The following is a 14,724-nucleotide window of genomic DNA, read 5'->3' as shown; positions in this document are numbered from 1 at the left end:
GTAATTTTTATATAATAATCTCTCCCCTTCTTCAAACACTTTACATTTTATTATTGCAATTAAAAGAGTTTAAGTTAACTCAAATCCTGTTGTTGAAGCAAGAGGAATTTAAATTTTAAAAGTAATTTAGAGGACTATGTGTAAACTAATATTGAGGTAGACTTCCCCATTCTATAGACCTATCACTTTTTTGTAGAGTAAAATGTAGTCAATTCACATTAGATTACCAGTAATCTACATAAATAAAGTACAGATCAATATCTAATACAATTTGCCTATGATAAGTTGCCCAGCTAATTTTTCTATTTCTGGTGACCTAGAAATACACACACACACACACACACATATTGGGGGGAGGAGAAAGAGAAAGGGAGAAGACAGAGCTTAATGATTAGGTTCAAATATCATAGATTACAGCTTCCACAGTCAGTCGTGGGCTACGAGTTAGTGAAAATTATCTTTTTGTCTCACTGCAAACTTCCTTAAGAACAGAGGCCTTGGGATTATTTTTAACTGACAGCATACAGTTAAATGGATTTGCTTTCCTTAAAAAAATAAACTCATATTTTTAAAAATAGTATTAAATACATTAATATAAGCCTTGGTATTACACAACCCCTGACTGAATTTCAACTTGTCCCTGGTTGGGAATTTCAAAGAAGATTCACAGGACACAGAATGTACTCAATTCACTTAAATTCAAAGTACACAAAGTAGTATAACATTCAGACAAACAGCAACCACATCAGGAATTCGTGAAACATCTCCGGTGCAGATTCGAGGCTCTCTGCTTCAGGAAGAACATTCCTTTGCAAGAGACGAATTGAAGAGCATGGGGACCACTTTAATTTAGGAATGGGGCCCCTCTCATCCCTCATCTAATAACCCTTCTTGGAGAATGTGCCAATTCCATACAGCTAAAACCCACCAACTAGAGGTTTAGCAAAGGAACACTTCTGATCCCTGAGTATAACCGGCTTGATACAGCAAGAACCAATAACATTCTACATCTTAACTCAGTAATTTTCAGAAGGCAGAGGTGCAAGAAGGCCAATCCAGTCATATTGACAGATCTTCCTGGAGTTCAGACCAAATGAATGAAACATTCAAAACTAAATTCTTAAGAATTTAAGCATTACCTACAGATTTTTTTGGTTAAAAACCCCTAGACAATTTAAATTGAATACAAAATTTTTATTCGGGGTGCCTTTTAATATTTCAAACATCCTAAATAGCAAGTAAAACATACTGTAAAAACAAGACAAAAATACTTAAAATATTATTTATATATAACCATCAAATATACTTCATTATATCAAATATTTCATTCATAATTTTGTTTCTAGATTTTAGTAACTTTTATAGTTCTAATAACATAAATTAGATAATTAGATACTTGCTAAGGGCTTGCAATATTTTTACTAGAAGTCAAGGTAAAAGAATATCAAATCAATCTAGCCATGGTTCTGAGTTACCCATCTGCTGATTTTTGGTCAAAATATGGGATTATTTTTTCCTTGGAGACATTTGCCATCATGCTGACATCTACTTTAATAGTGAAACTTACTAAAATATAAAATGTGGGCACCCAAACATGGAAAGCAAATTCTGATGAGTGCTCGATTTAAAAAAATGTGTTAAAATTATTAATTTGTTAGATTTTTGTTCAACCATTATCAGTTGTGTTTTTTGAAACCTAGTCTGAATCTCAAAATATGTCATCTATACCCAACTTTGTTTTACCAGGATTATAAAATCCATTGCCCTAACATCATGATATGTTGACATATGCTGCCGGCACCATTAAGATTATATTCATGCCTCATTAGTATTTTAAGATAATAGTATCACTTAGAAAATTCATCTCCTAGGAGACGTGGACTTTGTGTCTTATCAATTTTCCTTTCTTGAGACATTTGGCCAAGGAAGCACTTTGGTCAAAATATTTAAGCTTTTAGTATTTGCTCACTGTGTCAACCAATGCTGATTAACTGCTGGACCCCAGAACAATCTGTTCCAATTGATATTACCATTACTTATCAAGTTTTTCACCTGAGACAGTTGTGACTGGGACAGTTATACTCAGTTCCCAGTCTTTACTGGTTCATGCACGTTCTACAGCTTTTTGTATCACAACTGCCTTCTGTAATCACAATTACTAGTACATCTTTCTATTTGAGTATGTACTCTCATCATGATAAGTCATGTTAGCTGTATAATAAACAACCCTCATATACTGGAGGATTGACAATATAAGTGTTAACTGTTTGCCCATGCCAAAAGTATGAGATAGTCCTCAGAGTGTGATGAAAAGGTTTTAATATGTGGAGAATCTCAGAGAGCCAGTACAACTGACACTTGCCCATTTTTAATCCATGGCTTCAAATTCACATCTAGTCAACAGACCATGAAAGAGATTGTGGAGCAACTCTTAACTGCCTTTACCATAAGTGACACCTCTCTTCTGCTCACATTTCATTGGTGGCAACCAGTCTTGTGACCCCATCTGTAATCAAAAGGACTAGAAAACCATTTGTGCTCAAGAAAAGGGAAAAATCTAATAAGGATCTAACAAATCTTTGACCCAAATTTCTCGTTCCAAATAATTATTTTTTTTACCATTATCTTGATAGAAAACTTGTCATGACATTTCCAGTGGAAGCTTTCAAACCACTTCCTGAAAAGATGTTAAGTCTGAAAAAAATCCTTTCATTCTAGGCAGTGATAAGATATAAAAGAACCCTACTGATCTTTTCTTTACTCAAGACAGGGATTCAGTTAAGCTCCCAATTCCTTTCAAATGGAGAATACTTGTAAAATCCAAGGTAAAGGCACCAGGGAGACCTGGGCCAAGATTGCTGCAACTGCTAGGTCAGATTTAGCAGTGACATAATGAAAGACACGTATTTAAGATAATAAATTGAAATGTATTTTTAAATTTAATATATTCTGTCACTATACATTTTTCATATAGTAATAAGGTTTTATTGACGGCTAAGAATTTCTGCAACTTTTGACCATAGTTATTTTGGACTTTAGTTAAAGCCTTTCTGGGTTCAGTTGAGAGCATAATTAAAGTATTTCCCAGTGAATGATGCTTGGGTCCAGTCATTTTTGAAATATACCTTTCCACTTATGACTATAATGAGAAAGTTGATCCAACGCTGGTAGGTACAGCAAAACTGTTAAAATTTTCTTTATAAGATAAATGGTAAATTGTACTAAAGACATATCCCCTTAAAGGAAAAATTCAGCTTACAATGCTATCACAAGTTGTTATAAAATTCTAAAACTAAGTTTCTGGTTTCCTTTTTCCCTTCACACTTTGATCAGAAAAGCATCATCACTTATTTTTATTACTGAAGCCTGAAATTCTAAGTTATTTTGTGTATTTCACTTGCTGGGCCTTTTCTGTTCCAAAATTCATTCATATGCAGAATTACCCATGATATTCTGAAGAAAACAGGATGTCATTCTCTAAATGAAACACTTGGAAGGAGGATTATTTCTATTTCAAGCCGCCAGTTTATTTTAATTTATTTGCTGATGGAGCCAAGATCTGCAAGAACAGTCCCACATTCTCATGCTGATTCTAAGTGCAAAAATCTGCATCATGACCTTTGTATTAACAGACACAATATATCTTTAAAAATAGAGTATTCCAGCTGTATGTGCCAGGGCCCTAGTGGCTTCAAATCTAAACAGACAATATTACTACAGAAAAGCGTCAGTCTTGAGAAGAGTGGCTTTCACACAATTGAATGAGAGGGGGAAAAAAGTGAACGCTGAGCTTAAAATACATTGTCAGAGTACCAGCACCCAAAATAGAGTGAAAATGTATGCCTCAACTTACACAGTTTTTGTCTGTCATTCATTTCATGGTTTACCATCATTCTTGAGTGAATATTATCAAGAAGGTGCTTTTGTCTCCATCTCCCCTGCATACCCTTCTGTATCTCCATGAACAATCCTCAGAGGTGTCTTAGAGGGAGCATTTGCTATTCACTCTTGGATTGCACAGGCTCCAGGGATGGGGGTCAAATCAGTGATTTAGCTGCCTTTCTCTCTTCTCTTTCTTACTCTTCTCACTCTTCTAGAGCCACAGAAGATAAATAACTACTAGCAGGTTTAGAGTAAGTTATAGGACATCAAGATACAGCTGATGGCTTGTTAGAATATAGATTGTCACTCATATATTCTTAGAGGCCAATGTAATCATTTTAAAGAGGGAACTGTTCAAATTGTTCAGACCAAAGAGGTTCTTAAAGCAGTTTGGATCCTCTCAGAATGTGGGGAAATAGATGCCAATTACAATAATGGTTAACAGCATATAGCATTGCAGATAGGTGATTTCTCTCTTTCAATACATGAACCTTTTAAGTTAGAGGGCATAGGTATTATCTACTGTTCTCAGCTGAAGAAATGAAGATTTAGAGAATTTAAGTGATTTAGCCTGTCTTGAAGTTAGTATATGCCCAAGTCGGCATTTAATAGAATACTTATGATTCAAAATCCTATGCATTTTTTAAACACTATACCAGTGATTTTCAGACTGTATTCTGCAGTAATGCAGGTCTCTAGAAAGGAACTTCGAGGGTCTTCATAAGGAGAAAGCAGAGGGAATCCAAGCAAGTGGGAATGCCAATATATCTTACCTGACTTCAATCAAAGCGACACCATTTATTTTGTTTGTTTAAATTGGGATTTGATGTTAAGATTACATTTTCAAAACAACACAGTTCCAATAATGCCAGTTTTCAGGAGAAAACATTATTTCATATTTCATTTTCCCAATCAAGACTACCCAAAGTGATAAGGTAAAAAGTTCATCTATCAAGCTTACCTAGAACTTGACACCTTCAGGTTGTGAGACTTAGGCACTGCTGGCTACACCAAGATGGAAGCTCTAAGTTTACCTAGAGAAACACAAGAATTATTAAGATGAGGGTACTTTAAGACTAATAAATTTGTGTACATCTCTTCTGTGTGAGCCTCAAGATCAAGTTGTAGTTAATTTATTAGATTTAGCAAGTGTCCTAGGCACCTACCAGGGTCGGGGGGGGGGGGGTCTGCACATTAGTTCTCTTATGAGAAAAGCAATAGATCCTTCCATTTCAGAACCCTAAATCCTGGCCACCTCCGACTAAATTAAGGTTAACATATAACTCAACTTGGGTCAATTTCACAATTCCACATATAAAAACCAAGTAGATACAGCAAGCTGAAGCAGAAGTCACATTAGTAGTATTCCTTCACAAACTACAAAACTGCCCAGGTTTCTTCCCATTCTGAAGTTTTTTCAATGTTTCCTTTGATTCATCCACATTCTCTTTTATGTTTAAATTAGTTCAAGCTTTGGTTTTTCCCTTTTGCAACCAAACAATATTTTATCCAAGAGAGTAGTAATTAAAAAAAAATATTTGTGGAAGCAGTTGTGTTCTATGATTCAGGGTTTGTTTTTTTCTTTTTATCCTCCCTTATTAATGAGCATAAGAAAAATACTGTTACCTTTTACAGAAAGTCAAAAATCCATCAACAAATTTAAGAATTTTCTTAATTTGTTTCCAGTGTATTTTTATAATAATTATGATCTAAATAATTAGATTTAATAGACTTTCTCTCCGTAAAGTCTATTAAATAAACCACAATTAAATGACAACTTTTTCAGATACTAAATTCAATTTCTCTTTTCTCAACTTCTACCACTAATCCTAGAAATGCATTTCTGTATTTGAGGACTTTTTAGTTTTTGTAAGGTTATTACTCTGCTAAAGTATTTGAAAACAGACAATCTACTTAATTTTACAATATCGTCTCAAATATGATCATTACTGCATACGGCATTTTATCTGAGTACATTATCTAAAATAAGACTATACTGAAATGATCACCATATGAAATCTCATTTTTACATCACATTATTAGCAGAAATGTGGACCATACAAAGTGAGTAGTTGTATATAAAGGAAGGTTTTACTGATGATGATTAAACTTCTGAAATTATATTGTATTTCCCAGTACATTATTTTATTAACATGGGGAAAAGAGGACACTTTGCACATCTTTTAGCACCCATCATTTTTCACTGAAGCAGACTATTTGAAAAATACATTTTACATGGTAAACTGCTGAACTGGGACATTCTGAAAGTCTTCTAATCATTTTTATGGTTTGTTCTTAATAGTTTTACGTTACTGCCTCATATTCCCTTGGTTCAGGTACCTATCAGTTCTCAGTTGATAACGTCTCACCTGTCCTCCATATCTCTGTCTCCACCCTTTATTGTCACCCCAAATCCAATTCAACCAGTACCCAACTTCCAATCCTCATAAACACCCTATTCACTTCTCAACCTATTAAAAATAGTTTAACATCATTTTAAGACAACAATTTGGAATTCCCGTAGTGGCTCAACGGAAAGGAATCTGACTAGCATCCATGAGGATGCAAGTTCCATCCCAGGTCTCGCTCAGTGGGTTAAGGATCCAGTGTTGCTGTGCTGTGGTGTAGGTTGCAGACATGGCTCAGATCTGGCGTTGCTGTAGCTGTGACATAGGCCAGCAGCTACACCTTCAATTTGACCCATAGCCTGGGAACATCTCAATGTCGTGGGTGTGGCCCTAAAAAGAAAAAAGAAAACAATTTAACACTTTGGGAAGCGTTCAAGAGTCTCCAAATCGATACTAGCTTTTCTAATACAAACTACATTTACAGGGTCAAGCATTTGTAATACACTTTCTCAAATCCCCATAATAAACATGGTAAGTACACTTAGCTTTTCCACTTTGTCAGCTGAAGAAAGTGAGGCCCAAAGAATGTAACCAATTTTCCAAAGTTAAATAACGGAATGCGCAGTGGCATCTTTTTGCAGCCGAGTACATCTGGATTCCATAAAATACTTCATTAAAAAGATTCCCAGTTCATATAAATTTAGGAAAATAATGTATAACATATCTTGGAAACTCAAAGGTTTCATTAGCATTTTAAGGAACTGACTAGTTCTACATCAAATAATGCTTTTCAATTTGATTAATTCAGCATTTTCCAAACATACTGGATCTTTTTTTTTGTTCTACTAATAGCGTCAATAGTAGCTTAAAAAAGTATTTTTGTCTGCCTGGCATACTTTCACATGCAGTTTCATGGCTTCACTATGAACTTTTTTCTCCATGTGGCCAGAGTTGTGCTGTATTGACACAGAACTACCCAGGCTATTCAATGAGAGCACCACACACCATGGGACACAGCGATTACCTCAAAGCCAGCAAATGACCTAGGCAAGACCATGTAGAGTCTTTCTTAGGCATTTGGAAAGTTACCTTTACGAATCATCTTTATATGTGTATAGAATATGTCAAAGTCAAAGGATGCAGAGAGCAAGTAACTAAAACCCTGAGGTTCAACTGTCTAAAGTAAACTTGACCCTTGAACACCACAAAGGACAATGAATTTTCTCTTTTGGATTAAACTAATTTGAATTAAGTCTATCATTTGCAACCAAAAATAGTCCTGAAAAATAAAACCTTGTAAAATTTATGTACTATCCAATGTACTTTGGCAAACACTGCATACTCTATGCTAAAAGTTAATGCTTTTAATCTTCAGAACATCGTAGAGCTCAATAACCAAATTTTCTAGATTATGTGTTTTCAACTATCATTTCTCTGTGATAGGATACATACTTAACTACATATGAAAAAGCTGCTAGTTTTTTTTGTATCATTATATTTTTTTGTATCATTATATTTGCCTTTAATAAGCCTGAGTCATATTACCATTTAGCTAGTTCATACAACCTTGTCTTAGAGCAGATTCTCTAGAAGTTTAGTCCCTGGGTGGGAATTTTTGAACCAGTGATTTGAGATATTATTCTCAAATGAAACATCTTAAAGGAGTGAGAAAGATGGGAAAGGGGAAGGAGCTCAAAACATATTCACACATGCAGACAAAATCCAGCCTCAGTCTGATCTCACAGGGAGTTCCAACACAAGGATGTGCACAGAGTCATCCTACTCTAACGCAAGGTGCCTCCCACCTTCTACGGAGAATTCTAGGGAGAAGCGTTTAACTGCAACTGTTAACTGCCAACACTCACAGAACTTGGGAGATGGGTGACCTCAGACCAGTAAAGGGGATCTTGGTAAGGCAACACAACCACCAACTGCTCCCCAAACACACTTAAACTGCACAGTATAACCTAGAAAGGTTAACGGACAAATTCCAAGTTAAATTCCAGCTCTGGAATTTCTGGATTACACAAACAAGTTGCTTCACACCTCTTGGCCTAGAAACATTCCTTTATCATGACTCAAGATAATTAAAACTTTATGGTATATAGTAGATGCTCAATAGCTAATGACTGTTAATATGTACATGTAAAATCATGCACTTAGTCGCTTTTCTAATCTACCAATTCAGAGACCATGCATTTGGTATACAAAAAATTAAATTCTTTACAGCAGCCTCTTCAAAAAAAAAAGCCAAGATGACGAATAGGGTTACATACTTGATGAATGCCAAAATGCTTTACAATCTTTTTTTTTTTTTTTTTTTTTTTTTTTTTTTGTCTTTTGTTGTTGTTGCTATTTCTTGGGCCGCTCCCGCGGCACATGGAGGTTCCCAGGCTAGGGGTTGAATCGGAGCTGTAGCCACCGGCCTACGCCAGAGCCACAGCAACGCGGGATCCGAGCCGCGTCTGCAACCTATACCACAGGTCATGGCAACGCCGGATCGTTAACCCACTGAGCAAGGGCAGGGATCGAACCCGCAACCTCATGGTTCCTAGTCGGATTCATTAACCACTGCACCACGACGGGAACTCCTTTATTCTTAAACTCTAAACTAAAGCAGAAGCAGTTTCTCTTAAAAGTCTGTCATTTCTTCTGGAAAACCCTAAACTACCTCCAAGAAGTCTTTTATTTGGCCATTTTGAGTTTTTCCTTTTGTATTAGTTTGCAAGGGTTACCATAATTAAGTACTAAAAGCTAGATGATTTAAAATATATCTTCTCACAAGTCTGGAGGCTGGAAGTCTGATAACATGTTGGCAGGGTTGGTTTCTTCTGAAGCATCTCCTCCCGGCTCTTAGCTGTCTTATACATGTTTTCACATAGTCTTTTCTGAGAGGTTTGCCCTAATCTCTTATAGGGGCACTAGTCACGTTAGATTAGGGACCACCCTAATTATCTTATTTTAGCTCAATTTTTTTTCTTTTTAGGGCTGCAACTGCATATGGAAGCTCCCAGCTTAGGGGTCAAATTAGAGCTGTCGCTGCCAGCCTACACCACAGCAATGAGGGATCCAAGTGGCATCTGTAACCTACACCATAGCATGGCAATGCTGGATCCTTAGCCCACTGAGAAAGGCCAGGGAACAAACGCACGTCCTTATGGATACTAGTCGGGTTCTTAACCTGCTGAGCCACAACAGGAACTTCTCATTACCTTCTTAAAAGCTCAATCTCCAACTACGGTCACATGGTGAAGTACTAGGGTTAGAACTTCAGTATATGAATTGGGGGACACAAGCTGGACCTTAACGCATTCACTTGTCCTGCAGCTACTCCGCAGGTCCTGAGACATACTCTGTTCTTTCCAGAGTAAATCCTATCAGCCTTTTAAGCTTCATGATATTGCTTGTTACTCTTTATTGTGATGTATAAAAGGTAGCCCAGGTATCAGTCTGGCAAAGGCAAACTACTGGGCACTTCTTGAGCAGATGAGAGTTAGCAATACGAATGGTCATGAATTAAATTTTTTGTCACATTTTATAGTAGGCTAAAACTGTAAAAAGGATCTTACAGTGAAACATCTGAGATTCAACATTGGTAGCGGTGATATGTAGGTTAAAACCTTACCAGGGAAGTGAGAGAGAATTGAAAGAAAACTTAGCCTGTGAACATGAGATTACTAGCTGAAGACAGTAGGACTACTTCACCTTTTTCTTGGGCAAAGTTTTGTTTTAATTTCATATCCAGAGTGTAAAATAGACTGAACTCTTACAGAGACGTTATTTACTTTTTAAGTTATTGAGAACCCTTGCAAACAGATATGATGACTGGAAAGAAAATTACTCGATCAAGATTTTGTTTACATATATATCATGTCATGGGTCTAGAGAGGTTAGTGTTACATCTGCCTGAAGACAATGCCAGGCTGGGCAAACACAGGTCAGAGTATCTCCGACATTTTTTGTAGTGGAAGAGTCAGCTACTGGGCTGCCTGCCAGGCAAAAGAAGTCACTTGTCTGAGGAGAACTGTGTATTCTACGACTCAGAAGAATGGAAATCACTGTTGAAATAGCTTAAGGATCAAAATCCAGAGCCAAATAATGATGAGATGAGAGGTAGAGGCTATAACTTTACCAATTATTCAAAGCAGAGAGAGACCTAAGAGCTGTTATTAATGTTTTTATTTAACATTCATTTCTTCTATAATGGAGAAATTCACCATATTTTCTTATTAAATAAGTCTTCCAAGATCTGCTGGATTATTGATAAATAATCCAAAGCTCTCCATTCCTTTATTTCTTCCCAGTATGAATTTTTTAAAATGAGCTCAATGGCTCAGAACCCTCAGAATCATTAACTTACCAGTCTTTATTTATTAATGTTCCTTCCTTACATCCTGTGCTCCCTTTTCTCCCAAGTATTTGTAAAATTCTATTCTCTTCAAACCCTTTGGCTACCATGAATTATTTCTGCCTTTTTCTTGTACTGAAAACTACAAATAATGTAACATGTCTTTAAGTTTCTTTTTTCCCATTTTCAACATCAGCTTTTTAAATAAGAACCATAATCCGAATTTTAGAAAATACTAATGATTTAATAGTACAATTTATCATAATTACCTACATTATCTCCAGGCTTTGAAAAATATAAACATTTGAGACTTGTGCAATTTATGCTGCAAGTATCTACACACATAAACTTATATAGAATGGTAATTCACATGTTGTTGACATCCTATACTAATACTGGCAATATGTGCTGGGACTATTTTGACAAGGTATTTAAAACAGATCCTTGTCAATCTCCCTTAAAACATTTTCTGGGGTGGTGATGTGTGCCACCTAGATTCCCCTTCTAAAATAGGGCAAAACTTCCCCCAGCTGATTGGAATGTTGGCGACCGATGGCTGTTACCTGATTCCATCTCAGAAAATTGTTCTCAGCTAAGAAGAATATGCTTATTTGAGGTCCATCTCCCTCCTGAAGGTCAGCATGCAGGCAATGACTGTTGATGTTGGGATAGAGAACAGCTGGTGCCCTTGCCTCGTGTTGGAGCAATTCTAAATTTGTTCCATCACTAGAGCTCCCAAAGGATAGAATGAGACCTATGGGTCTCCATCACAGTTCAGTTCTTCTGTTTAATCTCATTTCCTTTTCTCTTCCACAGATGTTGACCCTGAGGGTAGTCCATTGTAAGTTTGCAGCCTAAAACTCTCTGCCTCAGATTTTATAATCTGTTTCCCAAGCAAACCATCACAAAACTGATGGTACCAGGAGTGGTCAAAGGAAGCAGGCTCTCAAAGAGTTTTGGAGCTGGACCACCCGACACCCAGGTGCAAAAAATAAAACCCCATTGGTTGCTGACTGTTGCCAACTGATAAATTTTGCAATAGTATTTTAAGATATATACCAGCAGGTTTAATTTGTTCCTTATTGTATCTTAAATTTAGGTCCCATTTATGTACTGGAGGAAGATATTAAAAATCGGGTGGTTAATCACTGAATAAAAAGTGTGCAAGGCAGAAGTCCTTCTTAGTAGCATAAAAAGACTCTCATCTCCTAGAGCCAGAGGGCAGTAACGATAAGGAAGAAACCCATGACTTAATTATAAAGAGTAGTAGAGTTCCAGGGAAGAAAGGAAAAAAAATCTAATTAATTGGTTCACTAAGTAGCAAAGTTTAGGGAAGGTTAAGTATTAGCCCCATCTACATACCCCATATTTGCTATGCCAAGTGTGGAGGGGGAAAATAGAATATTAAGACCTGGCTTGAGCAAACATGTTTTAGTGCATTCAATCCTTGAGACTCCAGAGAGCACTGAACTTCTCTGGACCTACCAAAGGGGACCACCCCTTAGCATCAGAAGGTAGAGCTACCTTCTTGTTAAAAGCTATAGTGGAAGCCTCTGGCTTTCAAAACATTATGTGTACCCTTTCACACTTCCCCTCATGGCCCACCACCAATTAACAAAGCCAAGTCACAACAATGGGGAGAATCTGGACATTCTCCTACAACACAGGATATAATGCTTTAGCAGGGGTCTCAGGAAACTATTAACATGCTGCTCTTGAAGTGGAGAATGAAATCAACACCAAGCTAAACAGAAATGCCTGTGGTAGATGCTGAAAGGATCCAGGGCTCAGAAGGAGGAATATTAGAGTGAATATACCCTGTAAGACTAGAAAATCCAGTTGCAAACTGTTTTACTACTTGGGGTGAAGGGTACCTAGGTACTAAAATAGTACAGAATGCACTAATGAGAGGAACATAGTATGACTGTAAATGTCAATCGTTGTTGTCCTCTGTTGCAGGGAAGAGTAGTACTGTTAAGAGAATCAAGCCCACTGATGGTAATGAGGATTGCACCACCCCCATAACAGAGGCCAGATGGAAACATTTAACCAGAAACAAGTAGGGCGATAGTTCTCTTAATGAGAAACCAGGTTGGAGAAAAAGCCAAGAAAGCCTGATTGCAAAGAGGAATGGATGTGCTTAATAGAATAACATCTCTAGGATTAGGAAAGTTGGTCACCCAGTGAGGTCATTGTTCAATTTACACAACAAATGGAGGAGGGTGAGAGAGAGACAAGGGGACACAGGGAGAGTGAAAGAGAGAGGGAGAAAGGGGAGAAGAGGGAGAGATTTATCAGGAGTGAAGCCCACTATCTCAAAGTCATGACCCTTTGTCAAGTTTACCAACCTAAGCTTATTTCCCTCCAGACTCAGATCTCACTCACAAAAAGTACTTAAAAGAGAACCCTGCAACACCACATCAGAAGCATGTAGCATAGATCCTCACAGTATTTACCACTGTCACCCTCAAGTCTCTATTTTTCCTCTGTGGCCACATAGAGGTAGGGTGCAGTATCATGTCCCCAGATGACAGAGGAGGAAACAGCCAAGATTGGTTCAGGGTTGGATTAGCTCAGTACGTGGATACAGGCTGAGAAGATTTGCTGCTGTACTCTGGGCCCAACTGAAGACAGCAGTAAGGGGAATTCTCTCATTGAGCAGAACTTCAAGTGGCATGTTTAGTTATCACTATGAAAAAGGGCCCAGAGTTCCCGTCGTGGCGCAGTGGTTAACGAATCCGACTAGGAACCATGAAGTTGCGGGTTCCATCCCTGCCCATGCTCAGTGGGTTAAGGATCCGGCATTGCCGTGAGCGGTGGTGTAGGTTGCTCAGATCCCGCGTTGCTGCAGCTGGGCTGTGGCGTAGGCCCGTGGCTACAGCTCGATTAGACCCCTAGCCTGGGAAACTCCATATGCCGCGGAAGCGGCCTAAGAAATGGCAAAAGAGACAAAATAAGAAAAAGGGCCCAAGGTACAAATACCTAAAACACATGCAGTGACAAAGACTGATTTGGTGCAGGCTAGAAAGTAAAAACCCCGAAGATCAGAGATAAGGAGGTACAGGGAAGAGGCATGTTAATGGCATTATTAAACTAGGCACAAAGGGTGAGTTTCCTTGTGTTTCTTGTTACCCTCCACTGAAAAGTATCCACTATAGAATGGGTACTAAACCAAGACGACAGAATTACTTGAACAGTAATTCTGATTTGATCAGTCAGCCTCTTTTATCGTCTGCCCGGACGCAGGCACAAAAGATTCACCCAAGACTCATGGTAGTAAGGATGGAGGCCATGAGAGGACCAACTGCATAAACTCCGACTCCACAAAGCTGATTTAGTGCTAAACATACAACTTGTCAGTGCTAAAGCCAACACTTGTGTCCTGCTACAGCACCCCACCTGAAGGAAACAAACGTACCCCTTGGTGTTACCAAACCAGGTTCCTCTTGGTGGAACACAGCAAGCTGAGATACCAAAACATCGAGGTTTGCAGCAACGTGAGGGTTTACTTACAAGGCAGCCAAGCAAGGAGACAGAACAAGCCTCAAAACCACCTCCCTGAAGGCAAGGGGAGGGGACTAGGAGTATTTATGGGACGCCCAATAAAGGAGCAGCGTGGTTGGTGTGTGGAGAGCACGGGAAGCAGGGAGAAAGGTGATTGGCAAAAGGTGCGGTGATTATCTTTTTGCGCAGGCGTTAACACAGCTACTGGCTCTGCACTTTCAAAAGGTCCACCAAACGGCCACTCAGGCGCATGCCCAGTTGGAGGACTCATGATCCTATCCAGTCTTAACCAGCTCAGCAGGAATTAGGTAGATTCAGGTGATTCCACGTTCCTAGAACCTGGAAAACAACTCAGGCAAACATCATGTTGTTTAGGCTACCTGCCATTTGGAGGACATGCAATTCTTAAAAGGTCCTTCATGAGTTAAGGCAGGTGAAATGGGTTTAGATTTAACTCATGGTTTCAGTAACACATTGATTACATTCAACTCCTACTCTGAAAAACCCAAAAGTTAATTTTGAACAGAAAGAATGTTTACTTTTTCTGCACCACTATTTTAAAATTATTTAATCCACTGACAGACCCAGCATGGCATTGCATTGAACTTGGACAAAGGAACCACTTTATACCAAAGGGGTGCA

The 14,724-nt window shown here is 38.1% G+C and overlaps 1 long non-coding RNA gene across 15 annotated transcripts in view; it reads right to left on the bottom strand.

Moving 5' to 3' along the window:
- Positions 1 to 14,138, bottom strand: part of LOC110257537 (uncharacterized) — a 158,948-nt gene extending 144,810 nt beyond the window's left edge. For 10 of the 15 annotated variants that reach the window (XR_014834435.1, XR_014834432.1, XR_014834426.1 and 7 more), the window contains exons 1-2: positions 13,997 to 14,138; positions 4,844 to 4,916 (exon numbers count right to left, since the gene is read on the bottom strand). This is a non-coding gene — a long non-coding RNA (uncharacterized LOC110257537). Of the gene's footprint in view, positions 1 to 1,179; positions 2,507 to 3,853; positions 4,094 to 4,843; positions 4,917 to 13,996 lie in introns of those variants that run through there. The other 5 variants (XR_014834421.1, XR_014834422.1, XR_014834423.1 and 2 more) reach the window with 3 other exon arrangements.
- Between the last annotated feature and the right edge of the window lie 586 nt (positions 14,139 to 14,724).

The sequence above is a fragment of the Sus scrofa genome, chromosome 18, assembly GCF_054392235.1.
Source record: "Sus scrofa isolate SSC_HxYL_T2T_F1_AM1 chromosome 18, Sscrofa_HxYL_maternal_Yorkshire_Landrace_v2.0, whole genome shotgun sequence".
NCBI lineage: Eukaryota > Metazoa > Chordata > Mammalia > Artiodactyla > Suidae > Sus > Sus scrofa.
This window is presented reverse-complemented; position numbering and strand designations above follow the sequence as displayed.